General features: G+C 50.6%; 1 protein-coding gene across 2 annotated transcripts in view; it reads left to right on the top strand.

The window, feature by feature from the left end:
- Positions 1-16,540, top strand: part of LOC143022218 (RNA-binding E3 ubiquitin-protein ligase MEX3C-like) — a 161,127-nt gene that overhangs the window by 81,298 nt on the left and 63,289 nt on the right. Inside the window, exon 1 of one of the 2 annotated variants that reach the window (XM_076180327.1) lies at positions 10,651-10,678. The exons of the other annotated variant lie outside the window; for it this stretch is intronic. The gene's annotated coding sequence lies outside the window, so the exon portion shown is untranslated. Of the gene's footprint in view, positions 1-10,650; positions 10,679-16,540 lie in introns of those variants that run through there. 2 annotated transcript variants of the gene reach the window in all.

The raw sequence follows: 16,540 nt of genomic DNA on the forward strand, positions 1-16,540 counted from the left end.
ATATATATGTATATATATATATATGTGTGTGTGTGTATTTGTATCGGCTGTGGCGCATGATGCGCTACTAATCACCATCCCATTTCCGTTTCCCTCCCTCCCTCCCTCCCCCCTCTCCCTCTCCCTCTCCCTCTCCCTCTCCCTCTCTTCTTTCCACTTCTTCTTGAGTGTTCCGCATATCGTATCTACTCTGTGCTTCGTCCCGTCCCCCCATCCTCAGTCTTTGTGAAGGATTCGCCTGGTTAGTGTGTGCCATCATTTGCCACTAGGCTTAACCAGTACCGTTCTTCTGCCGTTAACATACGGTTGTGGGATTAAAGGTCCAGTGTGTGTGTGTGCGTGTGAGTGAGTGAGAGAGAGAGAGAGTGAGTGACATCTTGCTTTGTTGTCAAACAAGTTCAGGGAAGTTATCTGCTGAAAAGAACCGCAAGGACAGATAAATTACACCGTAGGCCTGAATGGGAAGTCGAACCTCCCCCCCCCCCTCCCGTCGCCTTCGTTCTCAAGACTCCCCTCCGTTCCATAAGGAGCTTCACCACAGTTGAAATGAAACACAAGAAAGGGGCCTACTTAGGAAATCAGGATTTCGGGGATAATGCTCGAAGGATTTCTTCTTCTTCTACTTCTACTTCTTCTTCTTCTACTTCTTCTTCTTCTTCTTCTTCTTCTTCTTTTTTATCCTGCCCTTCATACTCCCCCTCCGTCCTCTCCTTGATCCCTTCTTGAATGATGTCGAGGAGGACCTAGTCCCCTTCCCGTTTTTCCTAATCACGAGAACGAAGTTCGATCGTCATAAAAGAAATGTTAGGACTGTGATTTTGTAAAATGTCAAAGTTCTATCCTAATCTCCTTCCATTAGTATCACCATGGCACCCCTCTTGTCCTGGCCCCTCCCGGGAGACGTTACCCCTCATATATATCTATCTATCCATTAACCACACTCAATCCCCTCATCCACATTCCCCTCTTACCCATGGTCCTCTCCCCCTCATTCCCCTCTCCCCCTCATTCCCCTCTCCACTCACTCCCTCCCGTCCTCGTCCCTGTTCCCTTCCTTTTTCTCCCCCACCCCTTCCCTTCATTTGGCATGTATTCTTGCCCTATTATGCCTTCGGTAGTGTCGCCTCCCCTTCCCTATCCCTTTACTATGTTTCAGCCAAATCTTTCTATTCACCTTTTTTTCTTAGCCCAGTCCCCGTATCTTAGCCGTTCCTTCCTTCTTTTACCCACATTATCCAGATGTGTGTGCGCGCGCGCGAGGCAAGCTTCGTTTCGGAGATGATAAAGCAAGTCAATACTATGTAGCTGCGGCAGCGGGAGATGGCGGGTGCAGTGCAGCCGCTGGTGGCCGGGGCCGGGGCCGGGGCGGGGCGCTTTCCGGGCGGGTTTGGCGGCAGGCCAAAGCTGTGAAGGGAGTAGCAACAATAGTAGTAGCAGCCAGATAGTAAGCATCTTCTATTTCGATAGACCCGCCAAATGTTGCACTCCCCATTTTCGTCTACTTGGACTCCCCTCATCCTTCAATTCGCCCCATCCCTTCCTTCCCTTCCTTCCCTTCCTTCCCTTCCTTCCCTTCCTTTCTTCTCTCCCTTCCTTCTCTCCCTTCCTTCCCTTCCTTCATTCTCTCCCTTCCTTCTCTTCCTTCCTTTTCTTCCTTCCTTCTCTCCCTTCCTTCTCTCCCTTCCTTCCCTTCCTTCATTCCCTTCCTTCATTCCCTTCCTTCATTCTCTCCCTTCCTTCCCTTCCTTCATTCCCTTCCTTCCTTTATCAGTATTTTTTTTCTTTGAATTCCATTGTCCATTATTATTTTTCGTAATTCTCTTTGGTTATTCCCCGATTTTTCCCAAGTCCCAGGAATCCATATGTCTCCCTCTCTTCCCCCCCCCTACTCCCCCCGACGCGTTTCCGCTGGAACTCTTATGTTGCTACACACACACACACGCGCGCGCGCGCGCACGCACATTATATATGTACGTGAATGTGTATCTATACACGGACACATTCTCAAATCCGTACATGCAGAAGTGTGCCCCATTGGTGTGCCAGACTTCTGTGTCGGCTGCGATAATGTTGCCTTCCATAGTTCTTTCTCCTCATGTTCTTCCTGTTCGCCCTACACTTCATCGGTTTCCTCCTCCTCCTCCCCCTCCCCCACCTTCTCCCATCCATCTATCTTGGCCTTCAAGCCAAAAAATTCACAAATCAAATCAAATCAAATCCATCTATCTATCTGTTCTCCATGCAAGTGATTGACCAGCAGCCCCGTGGGCGACCAAAATGTCTAGCCGCATCCAGCAGCGACGACGATAGTTTCCATCGTTTTACTTTCGGCCCCTCCGAAGATGGGGGGGGAACTTGTGTAGAATGCCACTTGCATCCTGCGCGGCATCGCTGCTGCCTTCGCCCCGCACTCGCAATTAATCTAAATTTCCATTTTGACCCAACCCGACCCGCTACGGCCCCCCCAATCCCCCGACCGCTCCCTTGAGACCCGTCCCGCGAGGGATCAGACCTTTCAGTCTCCCTCTGCTCCCCTTCCCCTCTTTATGACATTTCTTCTCCCCCCCCTCCCCTCCCCTCCCCTCCCCTCAGTAACGGTTCCAAGGTCACCAGATACAGCCCCCTTCACCTTCCCACCCGCCCTCTTTGGGGTTTATTTTACTACCCGGTCGATATTTTCAAGTTACCCCCATTCCCCCATTAACCTCCCGTATACGCTTCCTTTGGGAGGTGTGGAGGGGGTCGGTGGGCTGCCAGTGATGGGATGATACACCTACGCCACCTTCCGTTCCACATTCAACAATCTACCTTCCACTATACACCCATGCGCGAAATTTTTGGGATTGGGCACGGAGAGGTGGTGGTCGGGGCTCACAACTACTTTCCCCTCGTGCGGCAACTAGGGACCTTTACCGTGGTGACGGCGACGGTAAGAGGTCATCGACGGTGATGTAACCTGGTACACGCACTTCTTGATGACACTCTTTTTCGGCTTCCTCCTTTTATTCTTGAGGATTTTTTTTTTTTTTTCAGTTGGGGCGCTGCCTCGCCCCCCTTTCGACCCTCCCCCTTCTTTTCTTGCCCAGTTCATGTCATCTTCACTACCTTTACTCCTGTCCCCTTTCCCACCACCCTTCTTAAGTAATTCTGAATCGTCACTTTCCCCCCAGCCCCATCTCTCGCGTGATGAAGCTGTGGGGGTAAGCTAGCCTCTGCTCTCGGGCTCTTTTGAGATGTGGTGTGGCTGGCTCCGGCGTATGTGGCAAGCAAGGCGCTCATTGGCCTATGCACCCCCCCCCCCCAGTTGATTGTTGTACTGCCTCTGACCCAAGTTGTGGGCGGGGAATGCCTTCATCCACGAGGAACTTGGGTAGAAGGAATAAGAAGTTGGTTTTTAATTGGGTGAAAGGTGGGTGTATACGATGACTCAGCCTCCTCCCCCACAAATATAATAAGATAATGGGCTTATGGTGTTATGTATGCATATATATATATATATATATATATATATATATTATATAATGTATGTATGTATGAGGAGGCTAGCTAGACTCGTAGCCACTTCCGTCTAAACGTTTTCCCATTGCCCACGTATCCACAAATGTACCTTTGTCATTGGCTGTCATCAGCACCGGTTGGTCCACCATATGTGATCACAACACACACACACATACACACACACACGCACACACACACGCACACACAGGTGGAGGAAGAACTCGATCGGTAAGAGCATGTATTTTCTCCCCAATGTTTGTGCCCACATAGCCATAGTGTGGTCTCGATTTTTTTCCCCCAAGTTTCTTGTATTTCGACCTTTATCGAGTAGGTTGACTCCCTTCCTCACAGTCCCTTTCCCTCCTTCCCCTTCCCCTTCCCCTTTCTCACCCTCTTCCACATCTTCTTGCCCTTCGTGGCTTTCATTTGCATAGGATGCGTCCGACCGACCCATTGTCCGAATCCGAGTCTTAGGTGGCCATGTTTAGCCGCCCTGTCCTCCTCTTGTGGCTTTCTTCGAACCCCCAACTGAATAAACTCGAAGGCGTCATGAGGTCTGGGGCTGAAGGCTCTATAATTACCAAAAGTTTAATTTATCATTGTAATAGTAGTATAGTACGCTTATATTTCGTAATGTCTTCCCTGTGATTTATGTTCCTCTATTTTGATGTCAACTTCCCCCCCCCCTTCTACCATCTGTCAAGCCTCTCCTGCTCCCCCCCCCCACCCTCAGGTTGGGGGGAAGGGGTTGCCACGGAGACGAAGAGGTTAGACTGGCGGTAACTGGAAGTCTACGGGAAAACACAACCCGGTATGGAAGGGGTTGAAGAATTGTATAATCTCCTGCGTTTCTGGTTTCATTGTCGTACCATAAGCTTCCCTTCTCGTTTAATATTTATTCTCTTTTCCGGTCTCTCTTTGCCCCAAACCCTTCCACCGTCGTTGGGGAAGTGGGGAAGATGTCGTTGACCGCACTCTGGGGAGGGAGAGAGAGAACAAATGGTAATGCTTTCTTCGTTACTGCCCCTCCACATGCTTTAATTCCGCACCTCCGAATACTATCACGGCTTAACACCACATCTTTTTCACCACAACCACCACGCTCAGACGACTCCTGCATTGTCTGCGCTTCACCCCCCAACTCGTCGCCAGGGATCCCGTTGGGTAGGAGCGTAAGACGTTGACTTTCGTTTTCGGAGATGAGGTCAAGTTCCGACTGTGGGTTTGGGTGAAGGCAGACCCTGCTGACAGGTTCCTGTGTAATACTTCTTCGAGTGACGGGCGAAGTAGGCGCTGCGAGCAGTTGTATTTACGGCACATGCGCGTCGCTCTTCTCGCCCACTCCCCCGTTTCATATATCGTTCATCGACCTTGACTGAAGTAGATATCTTCAGTTATCTGTAAACTTTTTATCAGTCTTTGTGTTCGATATCTTGTGAGAGGAGGAAAGAATTAGATATTCTAGTCATCTATGATTGCACTGACATTGGGAACAGTGCGGGGCGGAGGTGAGGAGGGGCCTGGCGGCGGTTGAGGGAGTTGAGGGTGGAGGCTTGGCTTCGTCAGGGGAAAAGCCCCAAGTTAAGCCGGGGGGAGTTGGGGGGGATGAGGTGGGGGGTGAGCTCCCCCCCTCAATGTCAAGGACGCCCAGCGTCATGATTTCCCCGAGCGTCATCACGCCGGGAGGGAGGAAAGGGGGGGGGGAATGCGAGGTCGTCATGACACGGCAGCCGCTGGGGCTGGTTATGAAACTTCGGAAGGCCTAAGGAAGTTCTTGTCGAGCTCTGGGCACCGCTGCAGGAGAGTGAAAGGGGCAATGCTTGGCTTAGCTTGGTTGCATGTATGCATTGACGAGGTGAACGTGTAAGCGGAGATGTAGGGAGTGTCGGGAGGACTAGGGAGTTTTGGGACTGGAAGTAGTCGGGGCGCTAAGCACTCGAGACACTGAAAGTACTCCGTCTTCTGACGGCAGGATAAAAACGATATTAACCACAGGGATCTGTCCGAAATGGCATGGACTACGTGGAGAATGCTGCAGCTGCACCCGTCGCCACCAGGAACCTCTATAAGCTTTCGAGAGTGAGCGTGGACGGGGCCGGACACGGGAAGGCGCCGAAACAGTGAGGGAAGAGGAAGAAAGGTTTCGGGGTCACGCCAGGTCACGGCTGCTCAGTTGGTATCCCTGACCCGGCTCGGGTTTGCCAACTTGGGGAACATCCTTTCCACGAAAGAGAAGGGATCCTGTCGGTGTGGAGTCAGATGTCCCCCCCCCCCCGCTTTGTGTGTGTGTATTTCCCTAGTCGTACTTGTAAGGTCCTAACGGTGTTCAGTAATTGACAGTTGCCACCTTGTGGTGGGAAGCCGAACTGAGGGGAGGGGAGGTTCACATTATAGTCTCCACTCTTCTCATCCAGGTGTTGGTGTAAAAAGTAGTTGGTCATAAGGGTAGTTAAGTTGTCAACCCAAATGTTCCTCTTCCTGTGCACGTGTATGTGAATATACTCGTACGTGCGAGTATGTTGGATAAAGACTTAATTAAGGATTAAACATACAATATCCCGTTCTGTTTTCTTTCGACGGTACGTTGTAGTCCTGACAATGTATATGAACACGTACAATATGTATTTACATCATCGTATAGTGTGTATCGAATCGAAGATTTTAGAAAATAAAGTTAAGTTATGAATGTTGTACACGGGAGGAGCGGGTGTGGGGCCTAAATATGGACTTAGAGAAGACTAAGGACAGGGTACCGTAGATATTGTGGAAACGGAAGAATTTATCTGTGTCTGTTTGTGTTAGGCACATGAAAGGTGCACAACCTTTCCCAGCCGCCATTAATATGTTCTTGGTCTATGTTCCGCGTGTTGAGCAAGAGGAGGAAGAAAAAGTAGCCCTTGAGAACGGGTACTCGGCGTACAAAGTGACAGGAAAGCTTGGCGCCGCGCGAAGGGGGAGGTGAGGGGGAAGGACCCGACTTCGAGGACGATCGAGGTCATGACCCGCGCAGCCAACTGACTTGGGTTTTCTACCAGGCTCTTGTCGTATACGGAGAGTGAAGTGGGACGGGCGAGCGTGGATACGTTTTCCGTGGAGTGTAGTGAGATTATTGTGCGCGCACACACACACACACACACACACACACACACACACACACACACACACACACACACACACACACACACACACAGAGAGAGAGAGAGGGTACTATGGTGCTCATGCACAGATTGTTCTCGGTAACTATCTATCTTCTCGTCCTCTCTTTCTCACCGGGGTTGACATTTGCGTTTCATAGTGATGTTTGTTGGGAGAAGGATGTTTCAGAGTAGACGATGTGTATTTTGTAACCGGCTGGGCTGGGCTGGGCTGGCGTGGAAGCGTCATTGGTCTAAGAAGAAGCATAATCTGTCGATGGGGGGAAGGATGGTTAGCTGGCTGGCTATTGATTAGGGGACTCCCGGAGGTGTCTGTGTCACTACTGCAGAGGAGGGTTGGTGGTGGGCATCGGGTTTGTAATTGTGGTAAGGCTTTTTGAACAAGGGGTAGTTTTTGCCAAAAAATCTACTCGATTACTCCCCCCCCCCTTCCCACCACTCTGTCTGTCGCTCTGCCCTGTCTGCAAGTAGGCAAGGCGGCGAGGCAAAAGAGAAAAAGGGAAAGTGTACAGAGGCAGCAGTTGTCGAGGGAGCTGGGGTGGAAAGTAAGGGAGAGGGGAACAGGGGGAAGTGTTGGGAGGGACGGTGGGGTGGGGTCGGGTCGGAACCATGTTTTGACTACTTTTTCAGTCGTCTTTGTTCACAGACCCTCCTTACCCTACCCTACCCTACATCTTCGCCCCCCCTCCCTCCTCAACGTTACGACATTGGGGTTAACCCAATTATCGGGGCTTTATTCTCTCTGACACACACATACACACACAGACACACACGCACGCACGCACACACACACAAGCTCCCCTTTCCGACTCGGTGGCGCGGTTGGTGGAGTCCCCGACTGTCACTACGGCGGTCCGGGTTCGAATCCTGCCCAGGGCTGAAATAATTTGTATAGCTGCGCTTCGAGTCGTTACTCCAAATCTCGTGGGCGGGGAGTTGGGATGTGTGTGCGTGTAAGGTCACAACATTTCCCATAGATCGGTCATATGAGCTCTGAGCTCTCTTCCGAGAGGGAAATGGCTGTCGATCACGCGAGTCCAGCACGTTATCCAAAGACCAAGGTGAAAGACACACACACACACACACACACGATTCTTGGTAAGTGTACCGTTTCGGATCACTTGTCTTGACATAGTATTGCTCCGTGTCCCACTAGCCTAATAGATGATATGCATCACTCGCGTTACTGGAAAGTAAGCGCACAGGTCACCCACCCGACTGTGTAGAGGTTATACACGAACCTCACCAGTGGTAAACTGTGTCGTGTTCAAATGTCTGCAAGTTTAGTACCAAAGGGATCAGATTTTTTATTTTTTATTTTTATTTATTTATTTATTTTTTATTATCATTTTTTATTCTTTTATTTTTTATTCTATTTTTTTCCTGTCACAGTTGTCCGTCCGGTGCTCCGGCCACGGCCTTTCGCATCGATACACAATTCTAACCCCTCCCCTTCTCTTCCCCCGTCCCAGTTTTCCTTGCCCCTCCCCTTCTTTCTCCTTCCCCTTCCCCTTCTTCTCCTTCCCCTTCTTCTCCTTCCCCTTCTTCTCTTCCCCTTCCCCTTCCCTTTCTTCTCTTCCCCTTCTCCCCTTCCCCTTCTCCCCTTCCCCTGTCCCAGTTTCCCTGCCCTTCCCCTTCTTCCTCCTACCCTCCCCTCCCCCTTGTTCTCCCCCTTCCCCTTCCCCTTCTTCTCTTCCCCTTCTCCCCTTCCCCCGTCCCAGTTTCCCTGCCCTTCCCCTTCTTCCTCCTACCCTCCCCTCCCCCTTCTCCTCCCCCCTCCCCTACCCTTCCATTCTCTTCCCCTGCGCCAGTTCCCCTTGCCTCTCCCCTTGTCTGTCTCCACACCCTCCCCTCCCCTCCCTTCCCCTCCCGTCCCCTCCCCGTAACGCTGTCCGAGTCTCTATCCCCGAGCTTTACTAGTATACCGTTTTTCCAACTATTGCCTGTACACTCCTCTCCTGTTACCTGTATTTTTATCACTTGTAATTAATTTCCCACTCTCCCCTATTGTTCTCTATCATCACCCCCTTTCCCCTCACACCGTCTCTCTCTCTCTCTCTCTCTCTCTCTCTCTCTCTCTCTTCTCTCTCTCCATATTTTTGCTCTCGTTTCCTCAGGCGCACATGCCTTGTCCCATTTATCACACCCTCCCTCCCTCCCCTCTTCCCTTCCCACTTTATAAATCATAGCTTCGTACAATTTTCCCCGATTCGTCTTAAGTCACGCATTTAACTTTTTCCCCTGCACCTATTCGTTCCTCCCAAATTCCATTTCCCCATTCTCCCATAATTTCCCTTTTTCCCTAGTTTCCTCTCCCCCCCCCCTTTATTTTGTCCCTTTCTCTCATTTTTTTTATCTTTCACATGTGTGTGTGTGTGTGTGTGTGTGTGCGCGTATTTGCGTCAACTATTGTCTCCCACCATCCCCCCTCCCCCCTCTCCCCTCTCCCCTCACGTCCCTTACCAACTTATGGAAAAAGGGTCGTGAGGGAGGGGAGGGTGGTTGGAAAGATCAGATACTGTAGGTTTTTAAGCGTATGTAGTTTTATCCCTACACTCCCCTTCCCCTCCACCTCTCACATCCCCCTCTCACATCCCCCTCTCACATCCCCCTCTCCCCCTCTCCCCAGGAAGCCCCAGAAATGCTTCCGTCATTCAGTTCAAGCCTACATATCTTGTTTCAATTTCCCTCATAGTGACTCGTTTGTACACAGTGATGTAGTTGGTGTAGCAGATGCGGCCGCTTTTGTTCGTTGTGACTGATCACGCAGCCATTTATCTGTGATGGAATCGCCTGGCGCCACAAGGATTTTGCTCACTGACACTCTATTGATGGGTTGAACTGCGCTTGCATCGGCAAAGGCCAGGGGAGGGAGTGGTTGGATTTGAAAGGGAGAGGAGGAGGAGGCGGCGAGGGGGAAAGGAACTGGCAGCGGTTTAATGTTATAAAGAAGAAAAAATACCCCTGCTCTCTCTCTCTCTCTCCCTCCCTCCCTACCTCCCTCCCTTTCTCCCTTCCTCTCCTCTCTTTTCTTGTCCTCAGTTCTCTACTGTTTCCCTTTTCTCCCCGTTCCGTCTCATATTTTCACCTCTCCCTCCCTCACACCTTCCAGATGTCTAAACAGGATTAGGGTTATACTCGTCAGGCACCGTCTCCGTCCTCGGTTGAACTTGCCATTAAAAGTTCCGTTTTGTTTGGCTAATATTAATGTTGTGTCGGTACCTGTCTTCCTGGTAGCTTCCAGACACTTGTCTTCATGCTCATGTGTCCTGGTTCTTCCGTCTCTCGCTAAGAAAGAAGTCTTACAAGATAATGTCAACTCCTTTCGGAGTTCTGAAGCTGAGTCATACCTGCTCTCTCCTTTCTTCTGGTGTTGGCAGTCTTTTTTTTTTTTTCCCCATCTTCGTAAATTGTCAGCTAGATTGGGACCATGCTCTGTGTCCATACCCTCTCTCTCTCTCTCTCTCCCTATAGCTATCTATCTCTCTAATTTGTTACCTTATTGTAGTGTGCAGAAATGGCCCATGCTCTTGGGGTCCTGTCTATTGTGCACTGCAATTGATCATACCTGGCTACATTTACATATGACTGCAACCTGGACTTTGTCTCTTCATTCCCGTGTGTGTGTGTGTGCGCGCACTTCGAGGTCTGTAGCTTCGTAGATCCAAGTTCTATTCCCAAGGCCACGTGTCGAGCTGGCCCTGGCCGTCCTCCGAGTAGAGGATGACCGGTTTGGCCGCAGTGAAGCGCCCCCTTGCGTGAGCTGTAAAACCACATTTGTATTACAGGATTCGTGCGCGGAACTTGATCATCGTTAACTTTTTTTTTTTTTATCTTAACACTACCATAACTAATGTTCGTATGTGTATTTTTTTTTATTGTGAGTTTGATTGATCGTTTATGAATTTGCATCACAATTCATGATATTCTTGTTGCCAAGCCCGATTGTGTTACTGATTGCTCTTGTTATCTTGTCTTTGCAGGTACGTTGGGTCGTCTGGAGGAGCGAGGCTTAGCGTGACCAGGTGAGAGGGGCGTAGGGTGGGGGGTAGCTCCCGTCCCCGCCCTGGCTGGTCGTCTGGTAAGGCTTCCCCCCCTCCCCCCTCCCAATCCCACTCTTACGTGAATTCCCGGAGCTCAGCTACCATTACTTCTGCTATTATTATTTCCGCGTTGTCTATAACCACCACTGCCACCATTAGAAAACCTGACAAGTGCCACCGCTTTCCCCACTAACACCAATCCTATCACCGTCCTCACTCTCAGCGGTGGGGGGGGGGAAGGGCGGACGCCGCAGGCTCGTTGGCCAGTGTGCTTGCGCGCGAAAACATGTTGTGATCTGTTTTGTCCCCCCTTGTGTTGAAAAAGGGCATATGTGCGTGGCAGTGTTTGCTGCCTGTACGATCACCCATGCGTGCGTTCGTACAAACGTTCGCGCCTCGGCGGCAGGCGGGAAGGGAGGGGGGTGGGGTGGGTTTTGAGCACGCTCGAAATGTGTTCTAACGTGTTCGTGCGTACGTTGGTAGAGGGCGTGTCCATGCTCGCCTTGAAGATGGCTGCTCGCCTTGCACTTGCACCGACGTTGCCGCATGCTGTCGCAGCCGCCACGCCCACCGCAGCCTCCTTCATGTCCGTCTGTCAGCAACTCCCCGTCCCTTTGGCTAGAATTGCCTGGACACAAGTAAATACGAGTTGGGTGGGATTGAAAAGATTACTCTATACCTCTAATGGAAGTTCTCTTGTTTTAGCATGAACCCCCTCTCCATTTTCATTCTCTCTCTCTCTCTCTCTCTCTCTCACACACACACACACACACACACACACACACACACACACACAAACGGCTCCACGGCGCAGTGGTAGCGTTCGCAACTGCTGCTGCTTCAGCGGTCCAAGTTCGAATCTCGCCCAGGGCTGAAATAATTTCAGTATCGCTGCGATGCGAGTCGTTACTCTAACTCGTGGGCGGAGAGTTGGGTGTGTGCGTGTAAGGTCACAGCATTAACCATATATCGGTGAAATACGAGATTGGTTTCTCTTCCGGGAGGGAAATAGCTGTCGATCACGAGTCCAGCACGTGATCCAAGACTATAACGAATCCCACACACACACGCCTTATATCTCCCCTCCCTCACCATCTCGCTCTCTCCCTTTCTCCTCCCTCACTCCCGTCCCCCTCCCTCCCTCTCTTCCTCCCACCCGTCCCTCCCTTCCTCCCCTCCCTCCCCTCCCTCCCTTCCTCCCACCCCCTACCCCCCACTCTGCCACTGACCTTCATTCCTTTATCTAGTTCAGCGCCATAACATTACCTTTCCCTTCGTTCCTCCTCGTCTACTACCCCCTCCTCCTCCTCCTCCTCTCACCCACCCTCTACCTCCGTCTGGGCCCCTTCCACCCTCCCTTCCACATTTCCAGCCCGTCTTTTCCTCGACCCGCCATTCCTCTCCCCCCCCCATCCCCCCATCGACCATCCGTCTGGAACGGTGGGTGTGACTCCCCCATTCCTCCCACCCCCGCCGTGTCCCAATTAACCACCCATTGGCGGCTATGGGCGCTTTGGACAAGAGGTGAAGAGAGAGAGAGAGAGAGAGACAGGAGAGAAGGAATGTTTTAGATTTAAACTCATCGTTATGATGGCATCACCCCCCTTTCAGATTCATAATAAAATCGCCGGGTCAACGCTTAAATGAGAGCCTCGGAGGGTGTGTGTGTGTGTTAGTTGGGAAGGATCGTGTCACTTGGTTAGATACAAGTTTCTGATGATTATATTAGGGTTAGGTGGATAGGGATTATGATAGATACACACACACATCAGGTGACATGCATTTGATATCAGTTGATATCGTCTCGTGTCAGTTCAACGAGTAGTACTTCTAATTAGTAGAATTATCTGACTTCGTTTGTAATTAGATATATAAAGTCGGTCACTGGTAATGGGTATGTGATAGAATGTCCGCCTTCCCAGCCCCCGTTTCTTCATCATAAACTTCGAACGATACCAACGAATTGTTGTAAAAGCAACAACACTAGTAGTAATAAGCCGTTGCGGGGCTTCAAATTGGATTGGTTACAGCTGTGTTAATGCCGTGAACATGGTGATTAAGGACGTATGGTTTGCTAACGACCGCAGTGTCTCGTGAGAGAGTGGTCGGAGGTCGCGTGGGTTTTTAGTTGTCGATGACTGCGAGGAGGAGGTCGTGAAAGGCGGGGCGGTGCTTAATGAGTAGAGATGGTGGTAATGGTGATAGCTGACTAGTGGTGGTTGTCGTCGTCCTGCAACCCACTCGCCAGGGTTACCAGTGAAGGCGAATGGACGTGTGTGTGTGCGCGCGTGCTTGGTGGTGTGAAGGTTGATCTCGTCGAAGGTCCGTTTTTGCGCTCGAACAAAAACAGTCTGCTAAAATCGGTGGGCCTTAACATGTTCACCGCCTCCACCTGTGACACACACGCACGCACGCAAAGTTAAGTTAATTACACATGGATAACTTACGATAATATATCTAAACATTACAAAGAGGATTGTTCCTGTGGGCCTCCCCGTGTTTGCAAAGTAATGCTTAAGACTGGAAACTGGAGCAAACAACATTGTGAATCAACCCCCCCACTCCTCTTCCTCCTCCTCCCAGGGTGGGGGAGAGTAGCTGGAGGGAGCAGGATTGAAGCGATAAATTTGAGAGAGTTCATCGCTGAAACCTACAGGTCTTCGGCCCACGTCTCGTGTGTGGGTAACCTCGTTCGGAGCGCCGCCACCGCCGCCCCGGGTCGCTTGCGAGCGACCACAGCAGCAATGGGAGCAGGAGTTAGGCTTCTGTTTTTGCCCGCTGCCCTGCTCGTCATGCCACTGGTTTCTTGTCATAGGCACAGGCAATTATTGCCACAATCTCGCTGTCTGTAGCAGCCACTGCCTCGACCAGACATCACCCACCTCCATCACCTTGCCGAACCAGAACTACTCCATCGTATCCCACAGTCTCTTTCTCCTAACCTCCCCCTCTCCCCAACAAACTCCTTCTCTCCTCCCTCCCTCCTTCCCTTCGTCTACCCCTCCTCCTTCCCCCTTCCTCCTTTCTTCACCCCTTCTTACTCCTTGCTGCCTCCTTCCCCCTTCCTCCTTTCTTCACCCCTTCTTACTCCTTGCTGCCTCCTTTCCTCCTTCCTCATTTTTCCCTCCTTACACATTGCATCTTTCCTCTCCCACTTCCTCTTCCTACCGTCACCCTTGTGTGTACATCAGCGTCTCGTTTCAGTCCGCCTGATTGCTACTTTCTTTCATCACTTCGTAGCAGCATTTTCCTGTGCTCAAGGCCAAACCCTTTCCACCTTCTTGCCCCCCCAACCTGTCTCCTGGCCTTTACTTCCCCTCCACTCTTATAACCTTTGGTCGAACCATTTCGTTTCTTACAAGCCCTTGGGCAGTTCCCCCCCCCCTCTCGACTCGTGTCTCGTCCGCAACCCAGCCCTGTTGCAGTTACTTGGCCCATACCAGCCAGTCAAATTCCGTCCCACAACAAATTGATTCGCACGTTCAGTTGAAAACTGGCCCTCTTGTTCAATCCCAATGCAACCCAGTCCTTATCAACACCAATCCAGACCCCCATCTTTGATCGGGGGCCAGTCGGATCAATTGTTGCGCCACCCTAGACCGGTCACCAACTTTGTGCTTCACCCCCCTCCTCTTCCTCCTCCTCCTCCTCCCAGTTCCACGTATGATGATAACACCTCGGCTCTTTCATAGTTAAACAGTTTGTTTTACCTCCTTTCTCCACAGCCACCTCCACATCATATTCTCCCCTCACCCACCACCAGCACCACCACCTTCGTTTTCTATCTCCATTCCACCTATGTGGAGGCCTAGTTTTCTTGCCCGTGCATTCCCATTGTCCTTTCGCTCCGTGCGTGTCCACACATTACTAATCCTTCAACCTAGTTCTAGCGAATGCATTTCTTTGCGTGCGTGCGCGTGTATGCATGCTGGTTGTGCGTGCGTGCGTGCGTGCGTCCGTGTACCGCAGTGCGACAAGTTGTACCTCCGTGTGGAGCTGGAGGGGCTTTGGCAGAGGAGGTGGAAGGGGTGGTGGGTAGGGAGGTTTAGGGAGGAAGGCAATTCGGGGGGGGATTAAGGGGTGGGGGGTTGGAATGGGTGCGTGAAGACGGCGCCCACTCTTGCGCGGGCGTGTGGGAATTCCCTGTATTTCTTTCAAGACCAAGTGTTATGGTTTGTACTATTTTACTGAGGAGGGATGGGCGTGCGATTGATTCGTCTAATGTATAAGTGGCAAAGTGGATTGGATAGAGTCCATTGTAGTTTCACTAAAACCCGACTTACCCGTACGCTTCCAAATACCAGTACTTTTACTGAAGTTCGAGTAATGGGCGTTTACCGCGTGTGTAGGCTAGACGCCTAAACAGGGTTCGCTTTCACGTGTCGACTGCCACTACTCACCTCCCACTCTACCCAGATCACTCTCTCACACACACACACACACACGCGCGACTCGGTGGCGCGGTTGGTAGAGTCCCGGACTGTCGGTACGGCGGTGCCGGCGGTACCTGGTTCGAATCCTGCCCAGGGCTGAAATTATTTCAGGATCGCGGCGCTTTGAGTCGATACTCCAACTCTCGTGGGCAAGTTGGGTGTGTGTGTGTTTAAGGTCATAGCATTACCCATAGATCGGTTATACGAGCTCTGAGCTCTCTTTCGGGAGGCAAATAGCTGTCGATCACGAGTCCAACACGTGATCCAAAGACCAAGGTGAATCACACACACACACACACACACACACACACACACACTCTCTCTCTCTCATGACTTGTTTTACCAAGAACAAATGCGGTGTCACAGTTCTGGCATAGCACAAGGCGAAAGGAGGCCGAGAAGTGAGAGGGGGGGCGGTTGTAGGATGAAAAACAAGTGACGGGAGTGGAAGGCGTAAACAAAAGGCTCAGGAACTGAGTAAACGGAAAGTGTCAAGAAGCGGTGTATAAGGACGTGGAATGGAGTTTAGAGGCTCGGGTGATATGAAATCGTATTTATAAAATAATGTAGGTCGTACGGATTTATGTGCATGTTATGTGATAAAGAACGGACATGCAAATTGCGAACTAGAGTACAACTTGGAACGAGGGCAGGTAGATACGAGAGGGAGAAAATGGGTAACGGTGACTTAGAAAACGGGACGATGGTATGCTAATGGTAGATAACGAGGTGAGGGCGATTTAGGAGCGATAGGAAACGGATCGAGGATGATTTAGGGAGGGATAGAACGGGGACAGGCTCAGGAGAATTGATTTGTAGGACATTTGTCAGCATGTGCGCGCGCCATTAGCGAGATCGCCTTGTACGGTCTTCTTTCAGCTCTGGCAGCCGGCCTGCCGACTCAACAGACGAATTGTACGTCTGTCTCTGTTTTCTAACAGACAGCCGGGCGTAGCAGACTTGGGAGGGGACGGGGCTAGTGGGCTGGGCGTAGTCGAGGGGATTTAAGAAGAGGGAGGTTTCAAGAGTAAATGGCAACTGATGGCTGTTGACTGTGGGAGGGAAAGGTCACGCGAGGGAGGTGATGGTGGGTGAGCAGGGGACACGTAGCGATGAAGAGGGAGAAGTTTATATATATATATATATATATGTTATATATATATATATATATGTTATATATATATATATATGTTATATATATATATATATATATATATATATATATTATATATATATATATATAATCACACACACACACACACACACACACGCCAAAGGCTTTTCCCCCTTACAAGGGAGATAGCAAAAAATAGTTAAATAAATAAAATAAAATAAAGGCATAGAAACCACTCCCACCCATTCCATCCCCTACATGATAATAGTAATGATGATGATGACGATAGTAACAATA

This window comes from Oratosquilla oratoria, chromosome 44 (genome assembly GCF_046742065.1).
Source record: "Oratosquilla oratoria isolate Oo_2021 chromosome 44, ASM4674206v1, whole genome shotgun sequence".
NCBI lineage: Eukaryota > Metazoa > Arthropoda > Malacostraca > Stomatopoda > Squillidae > Oratosquilla > Oratosquilla oratoria.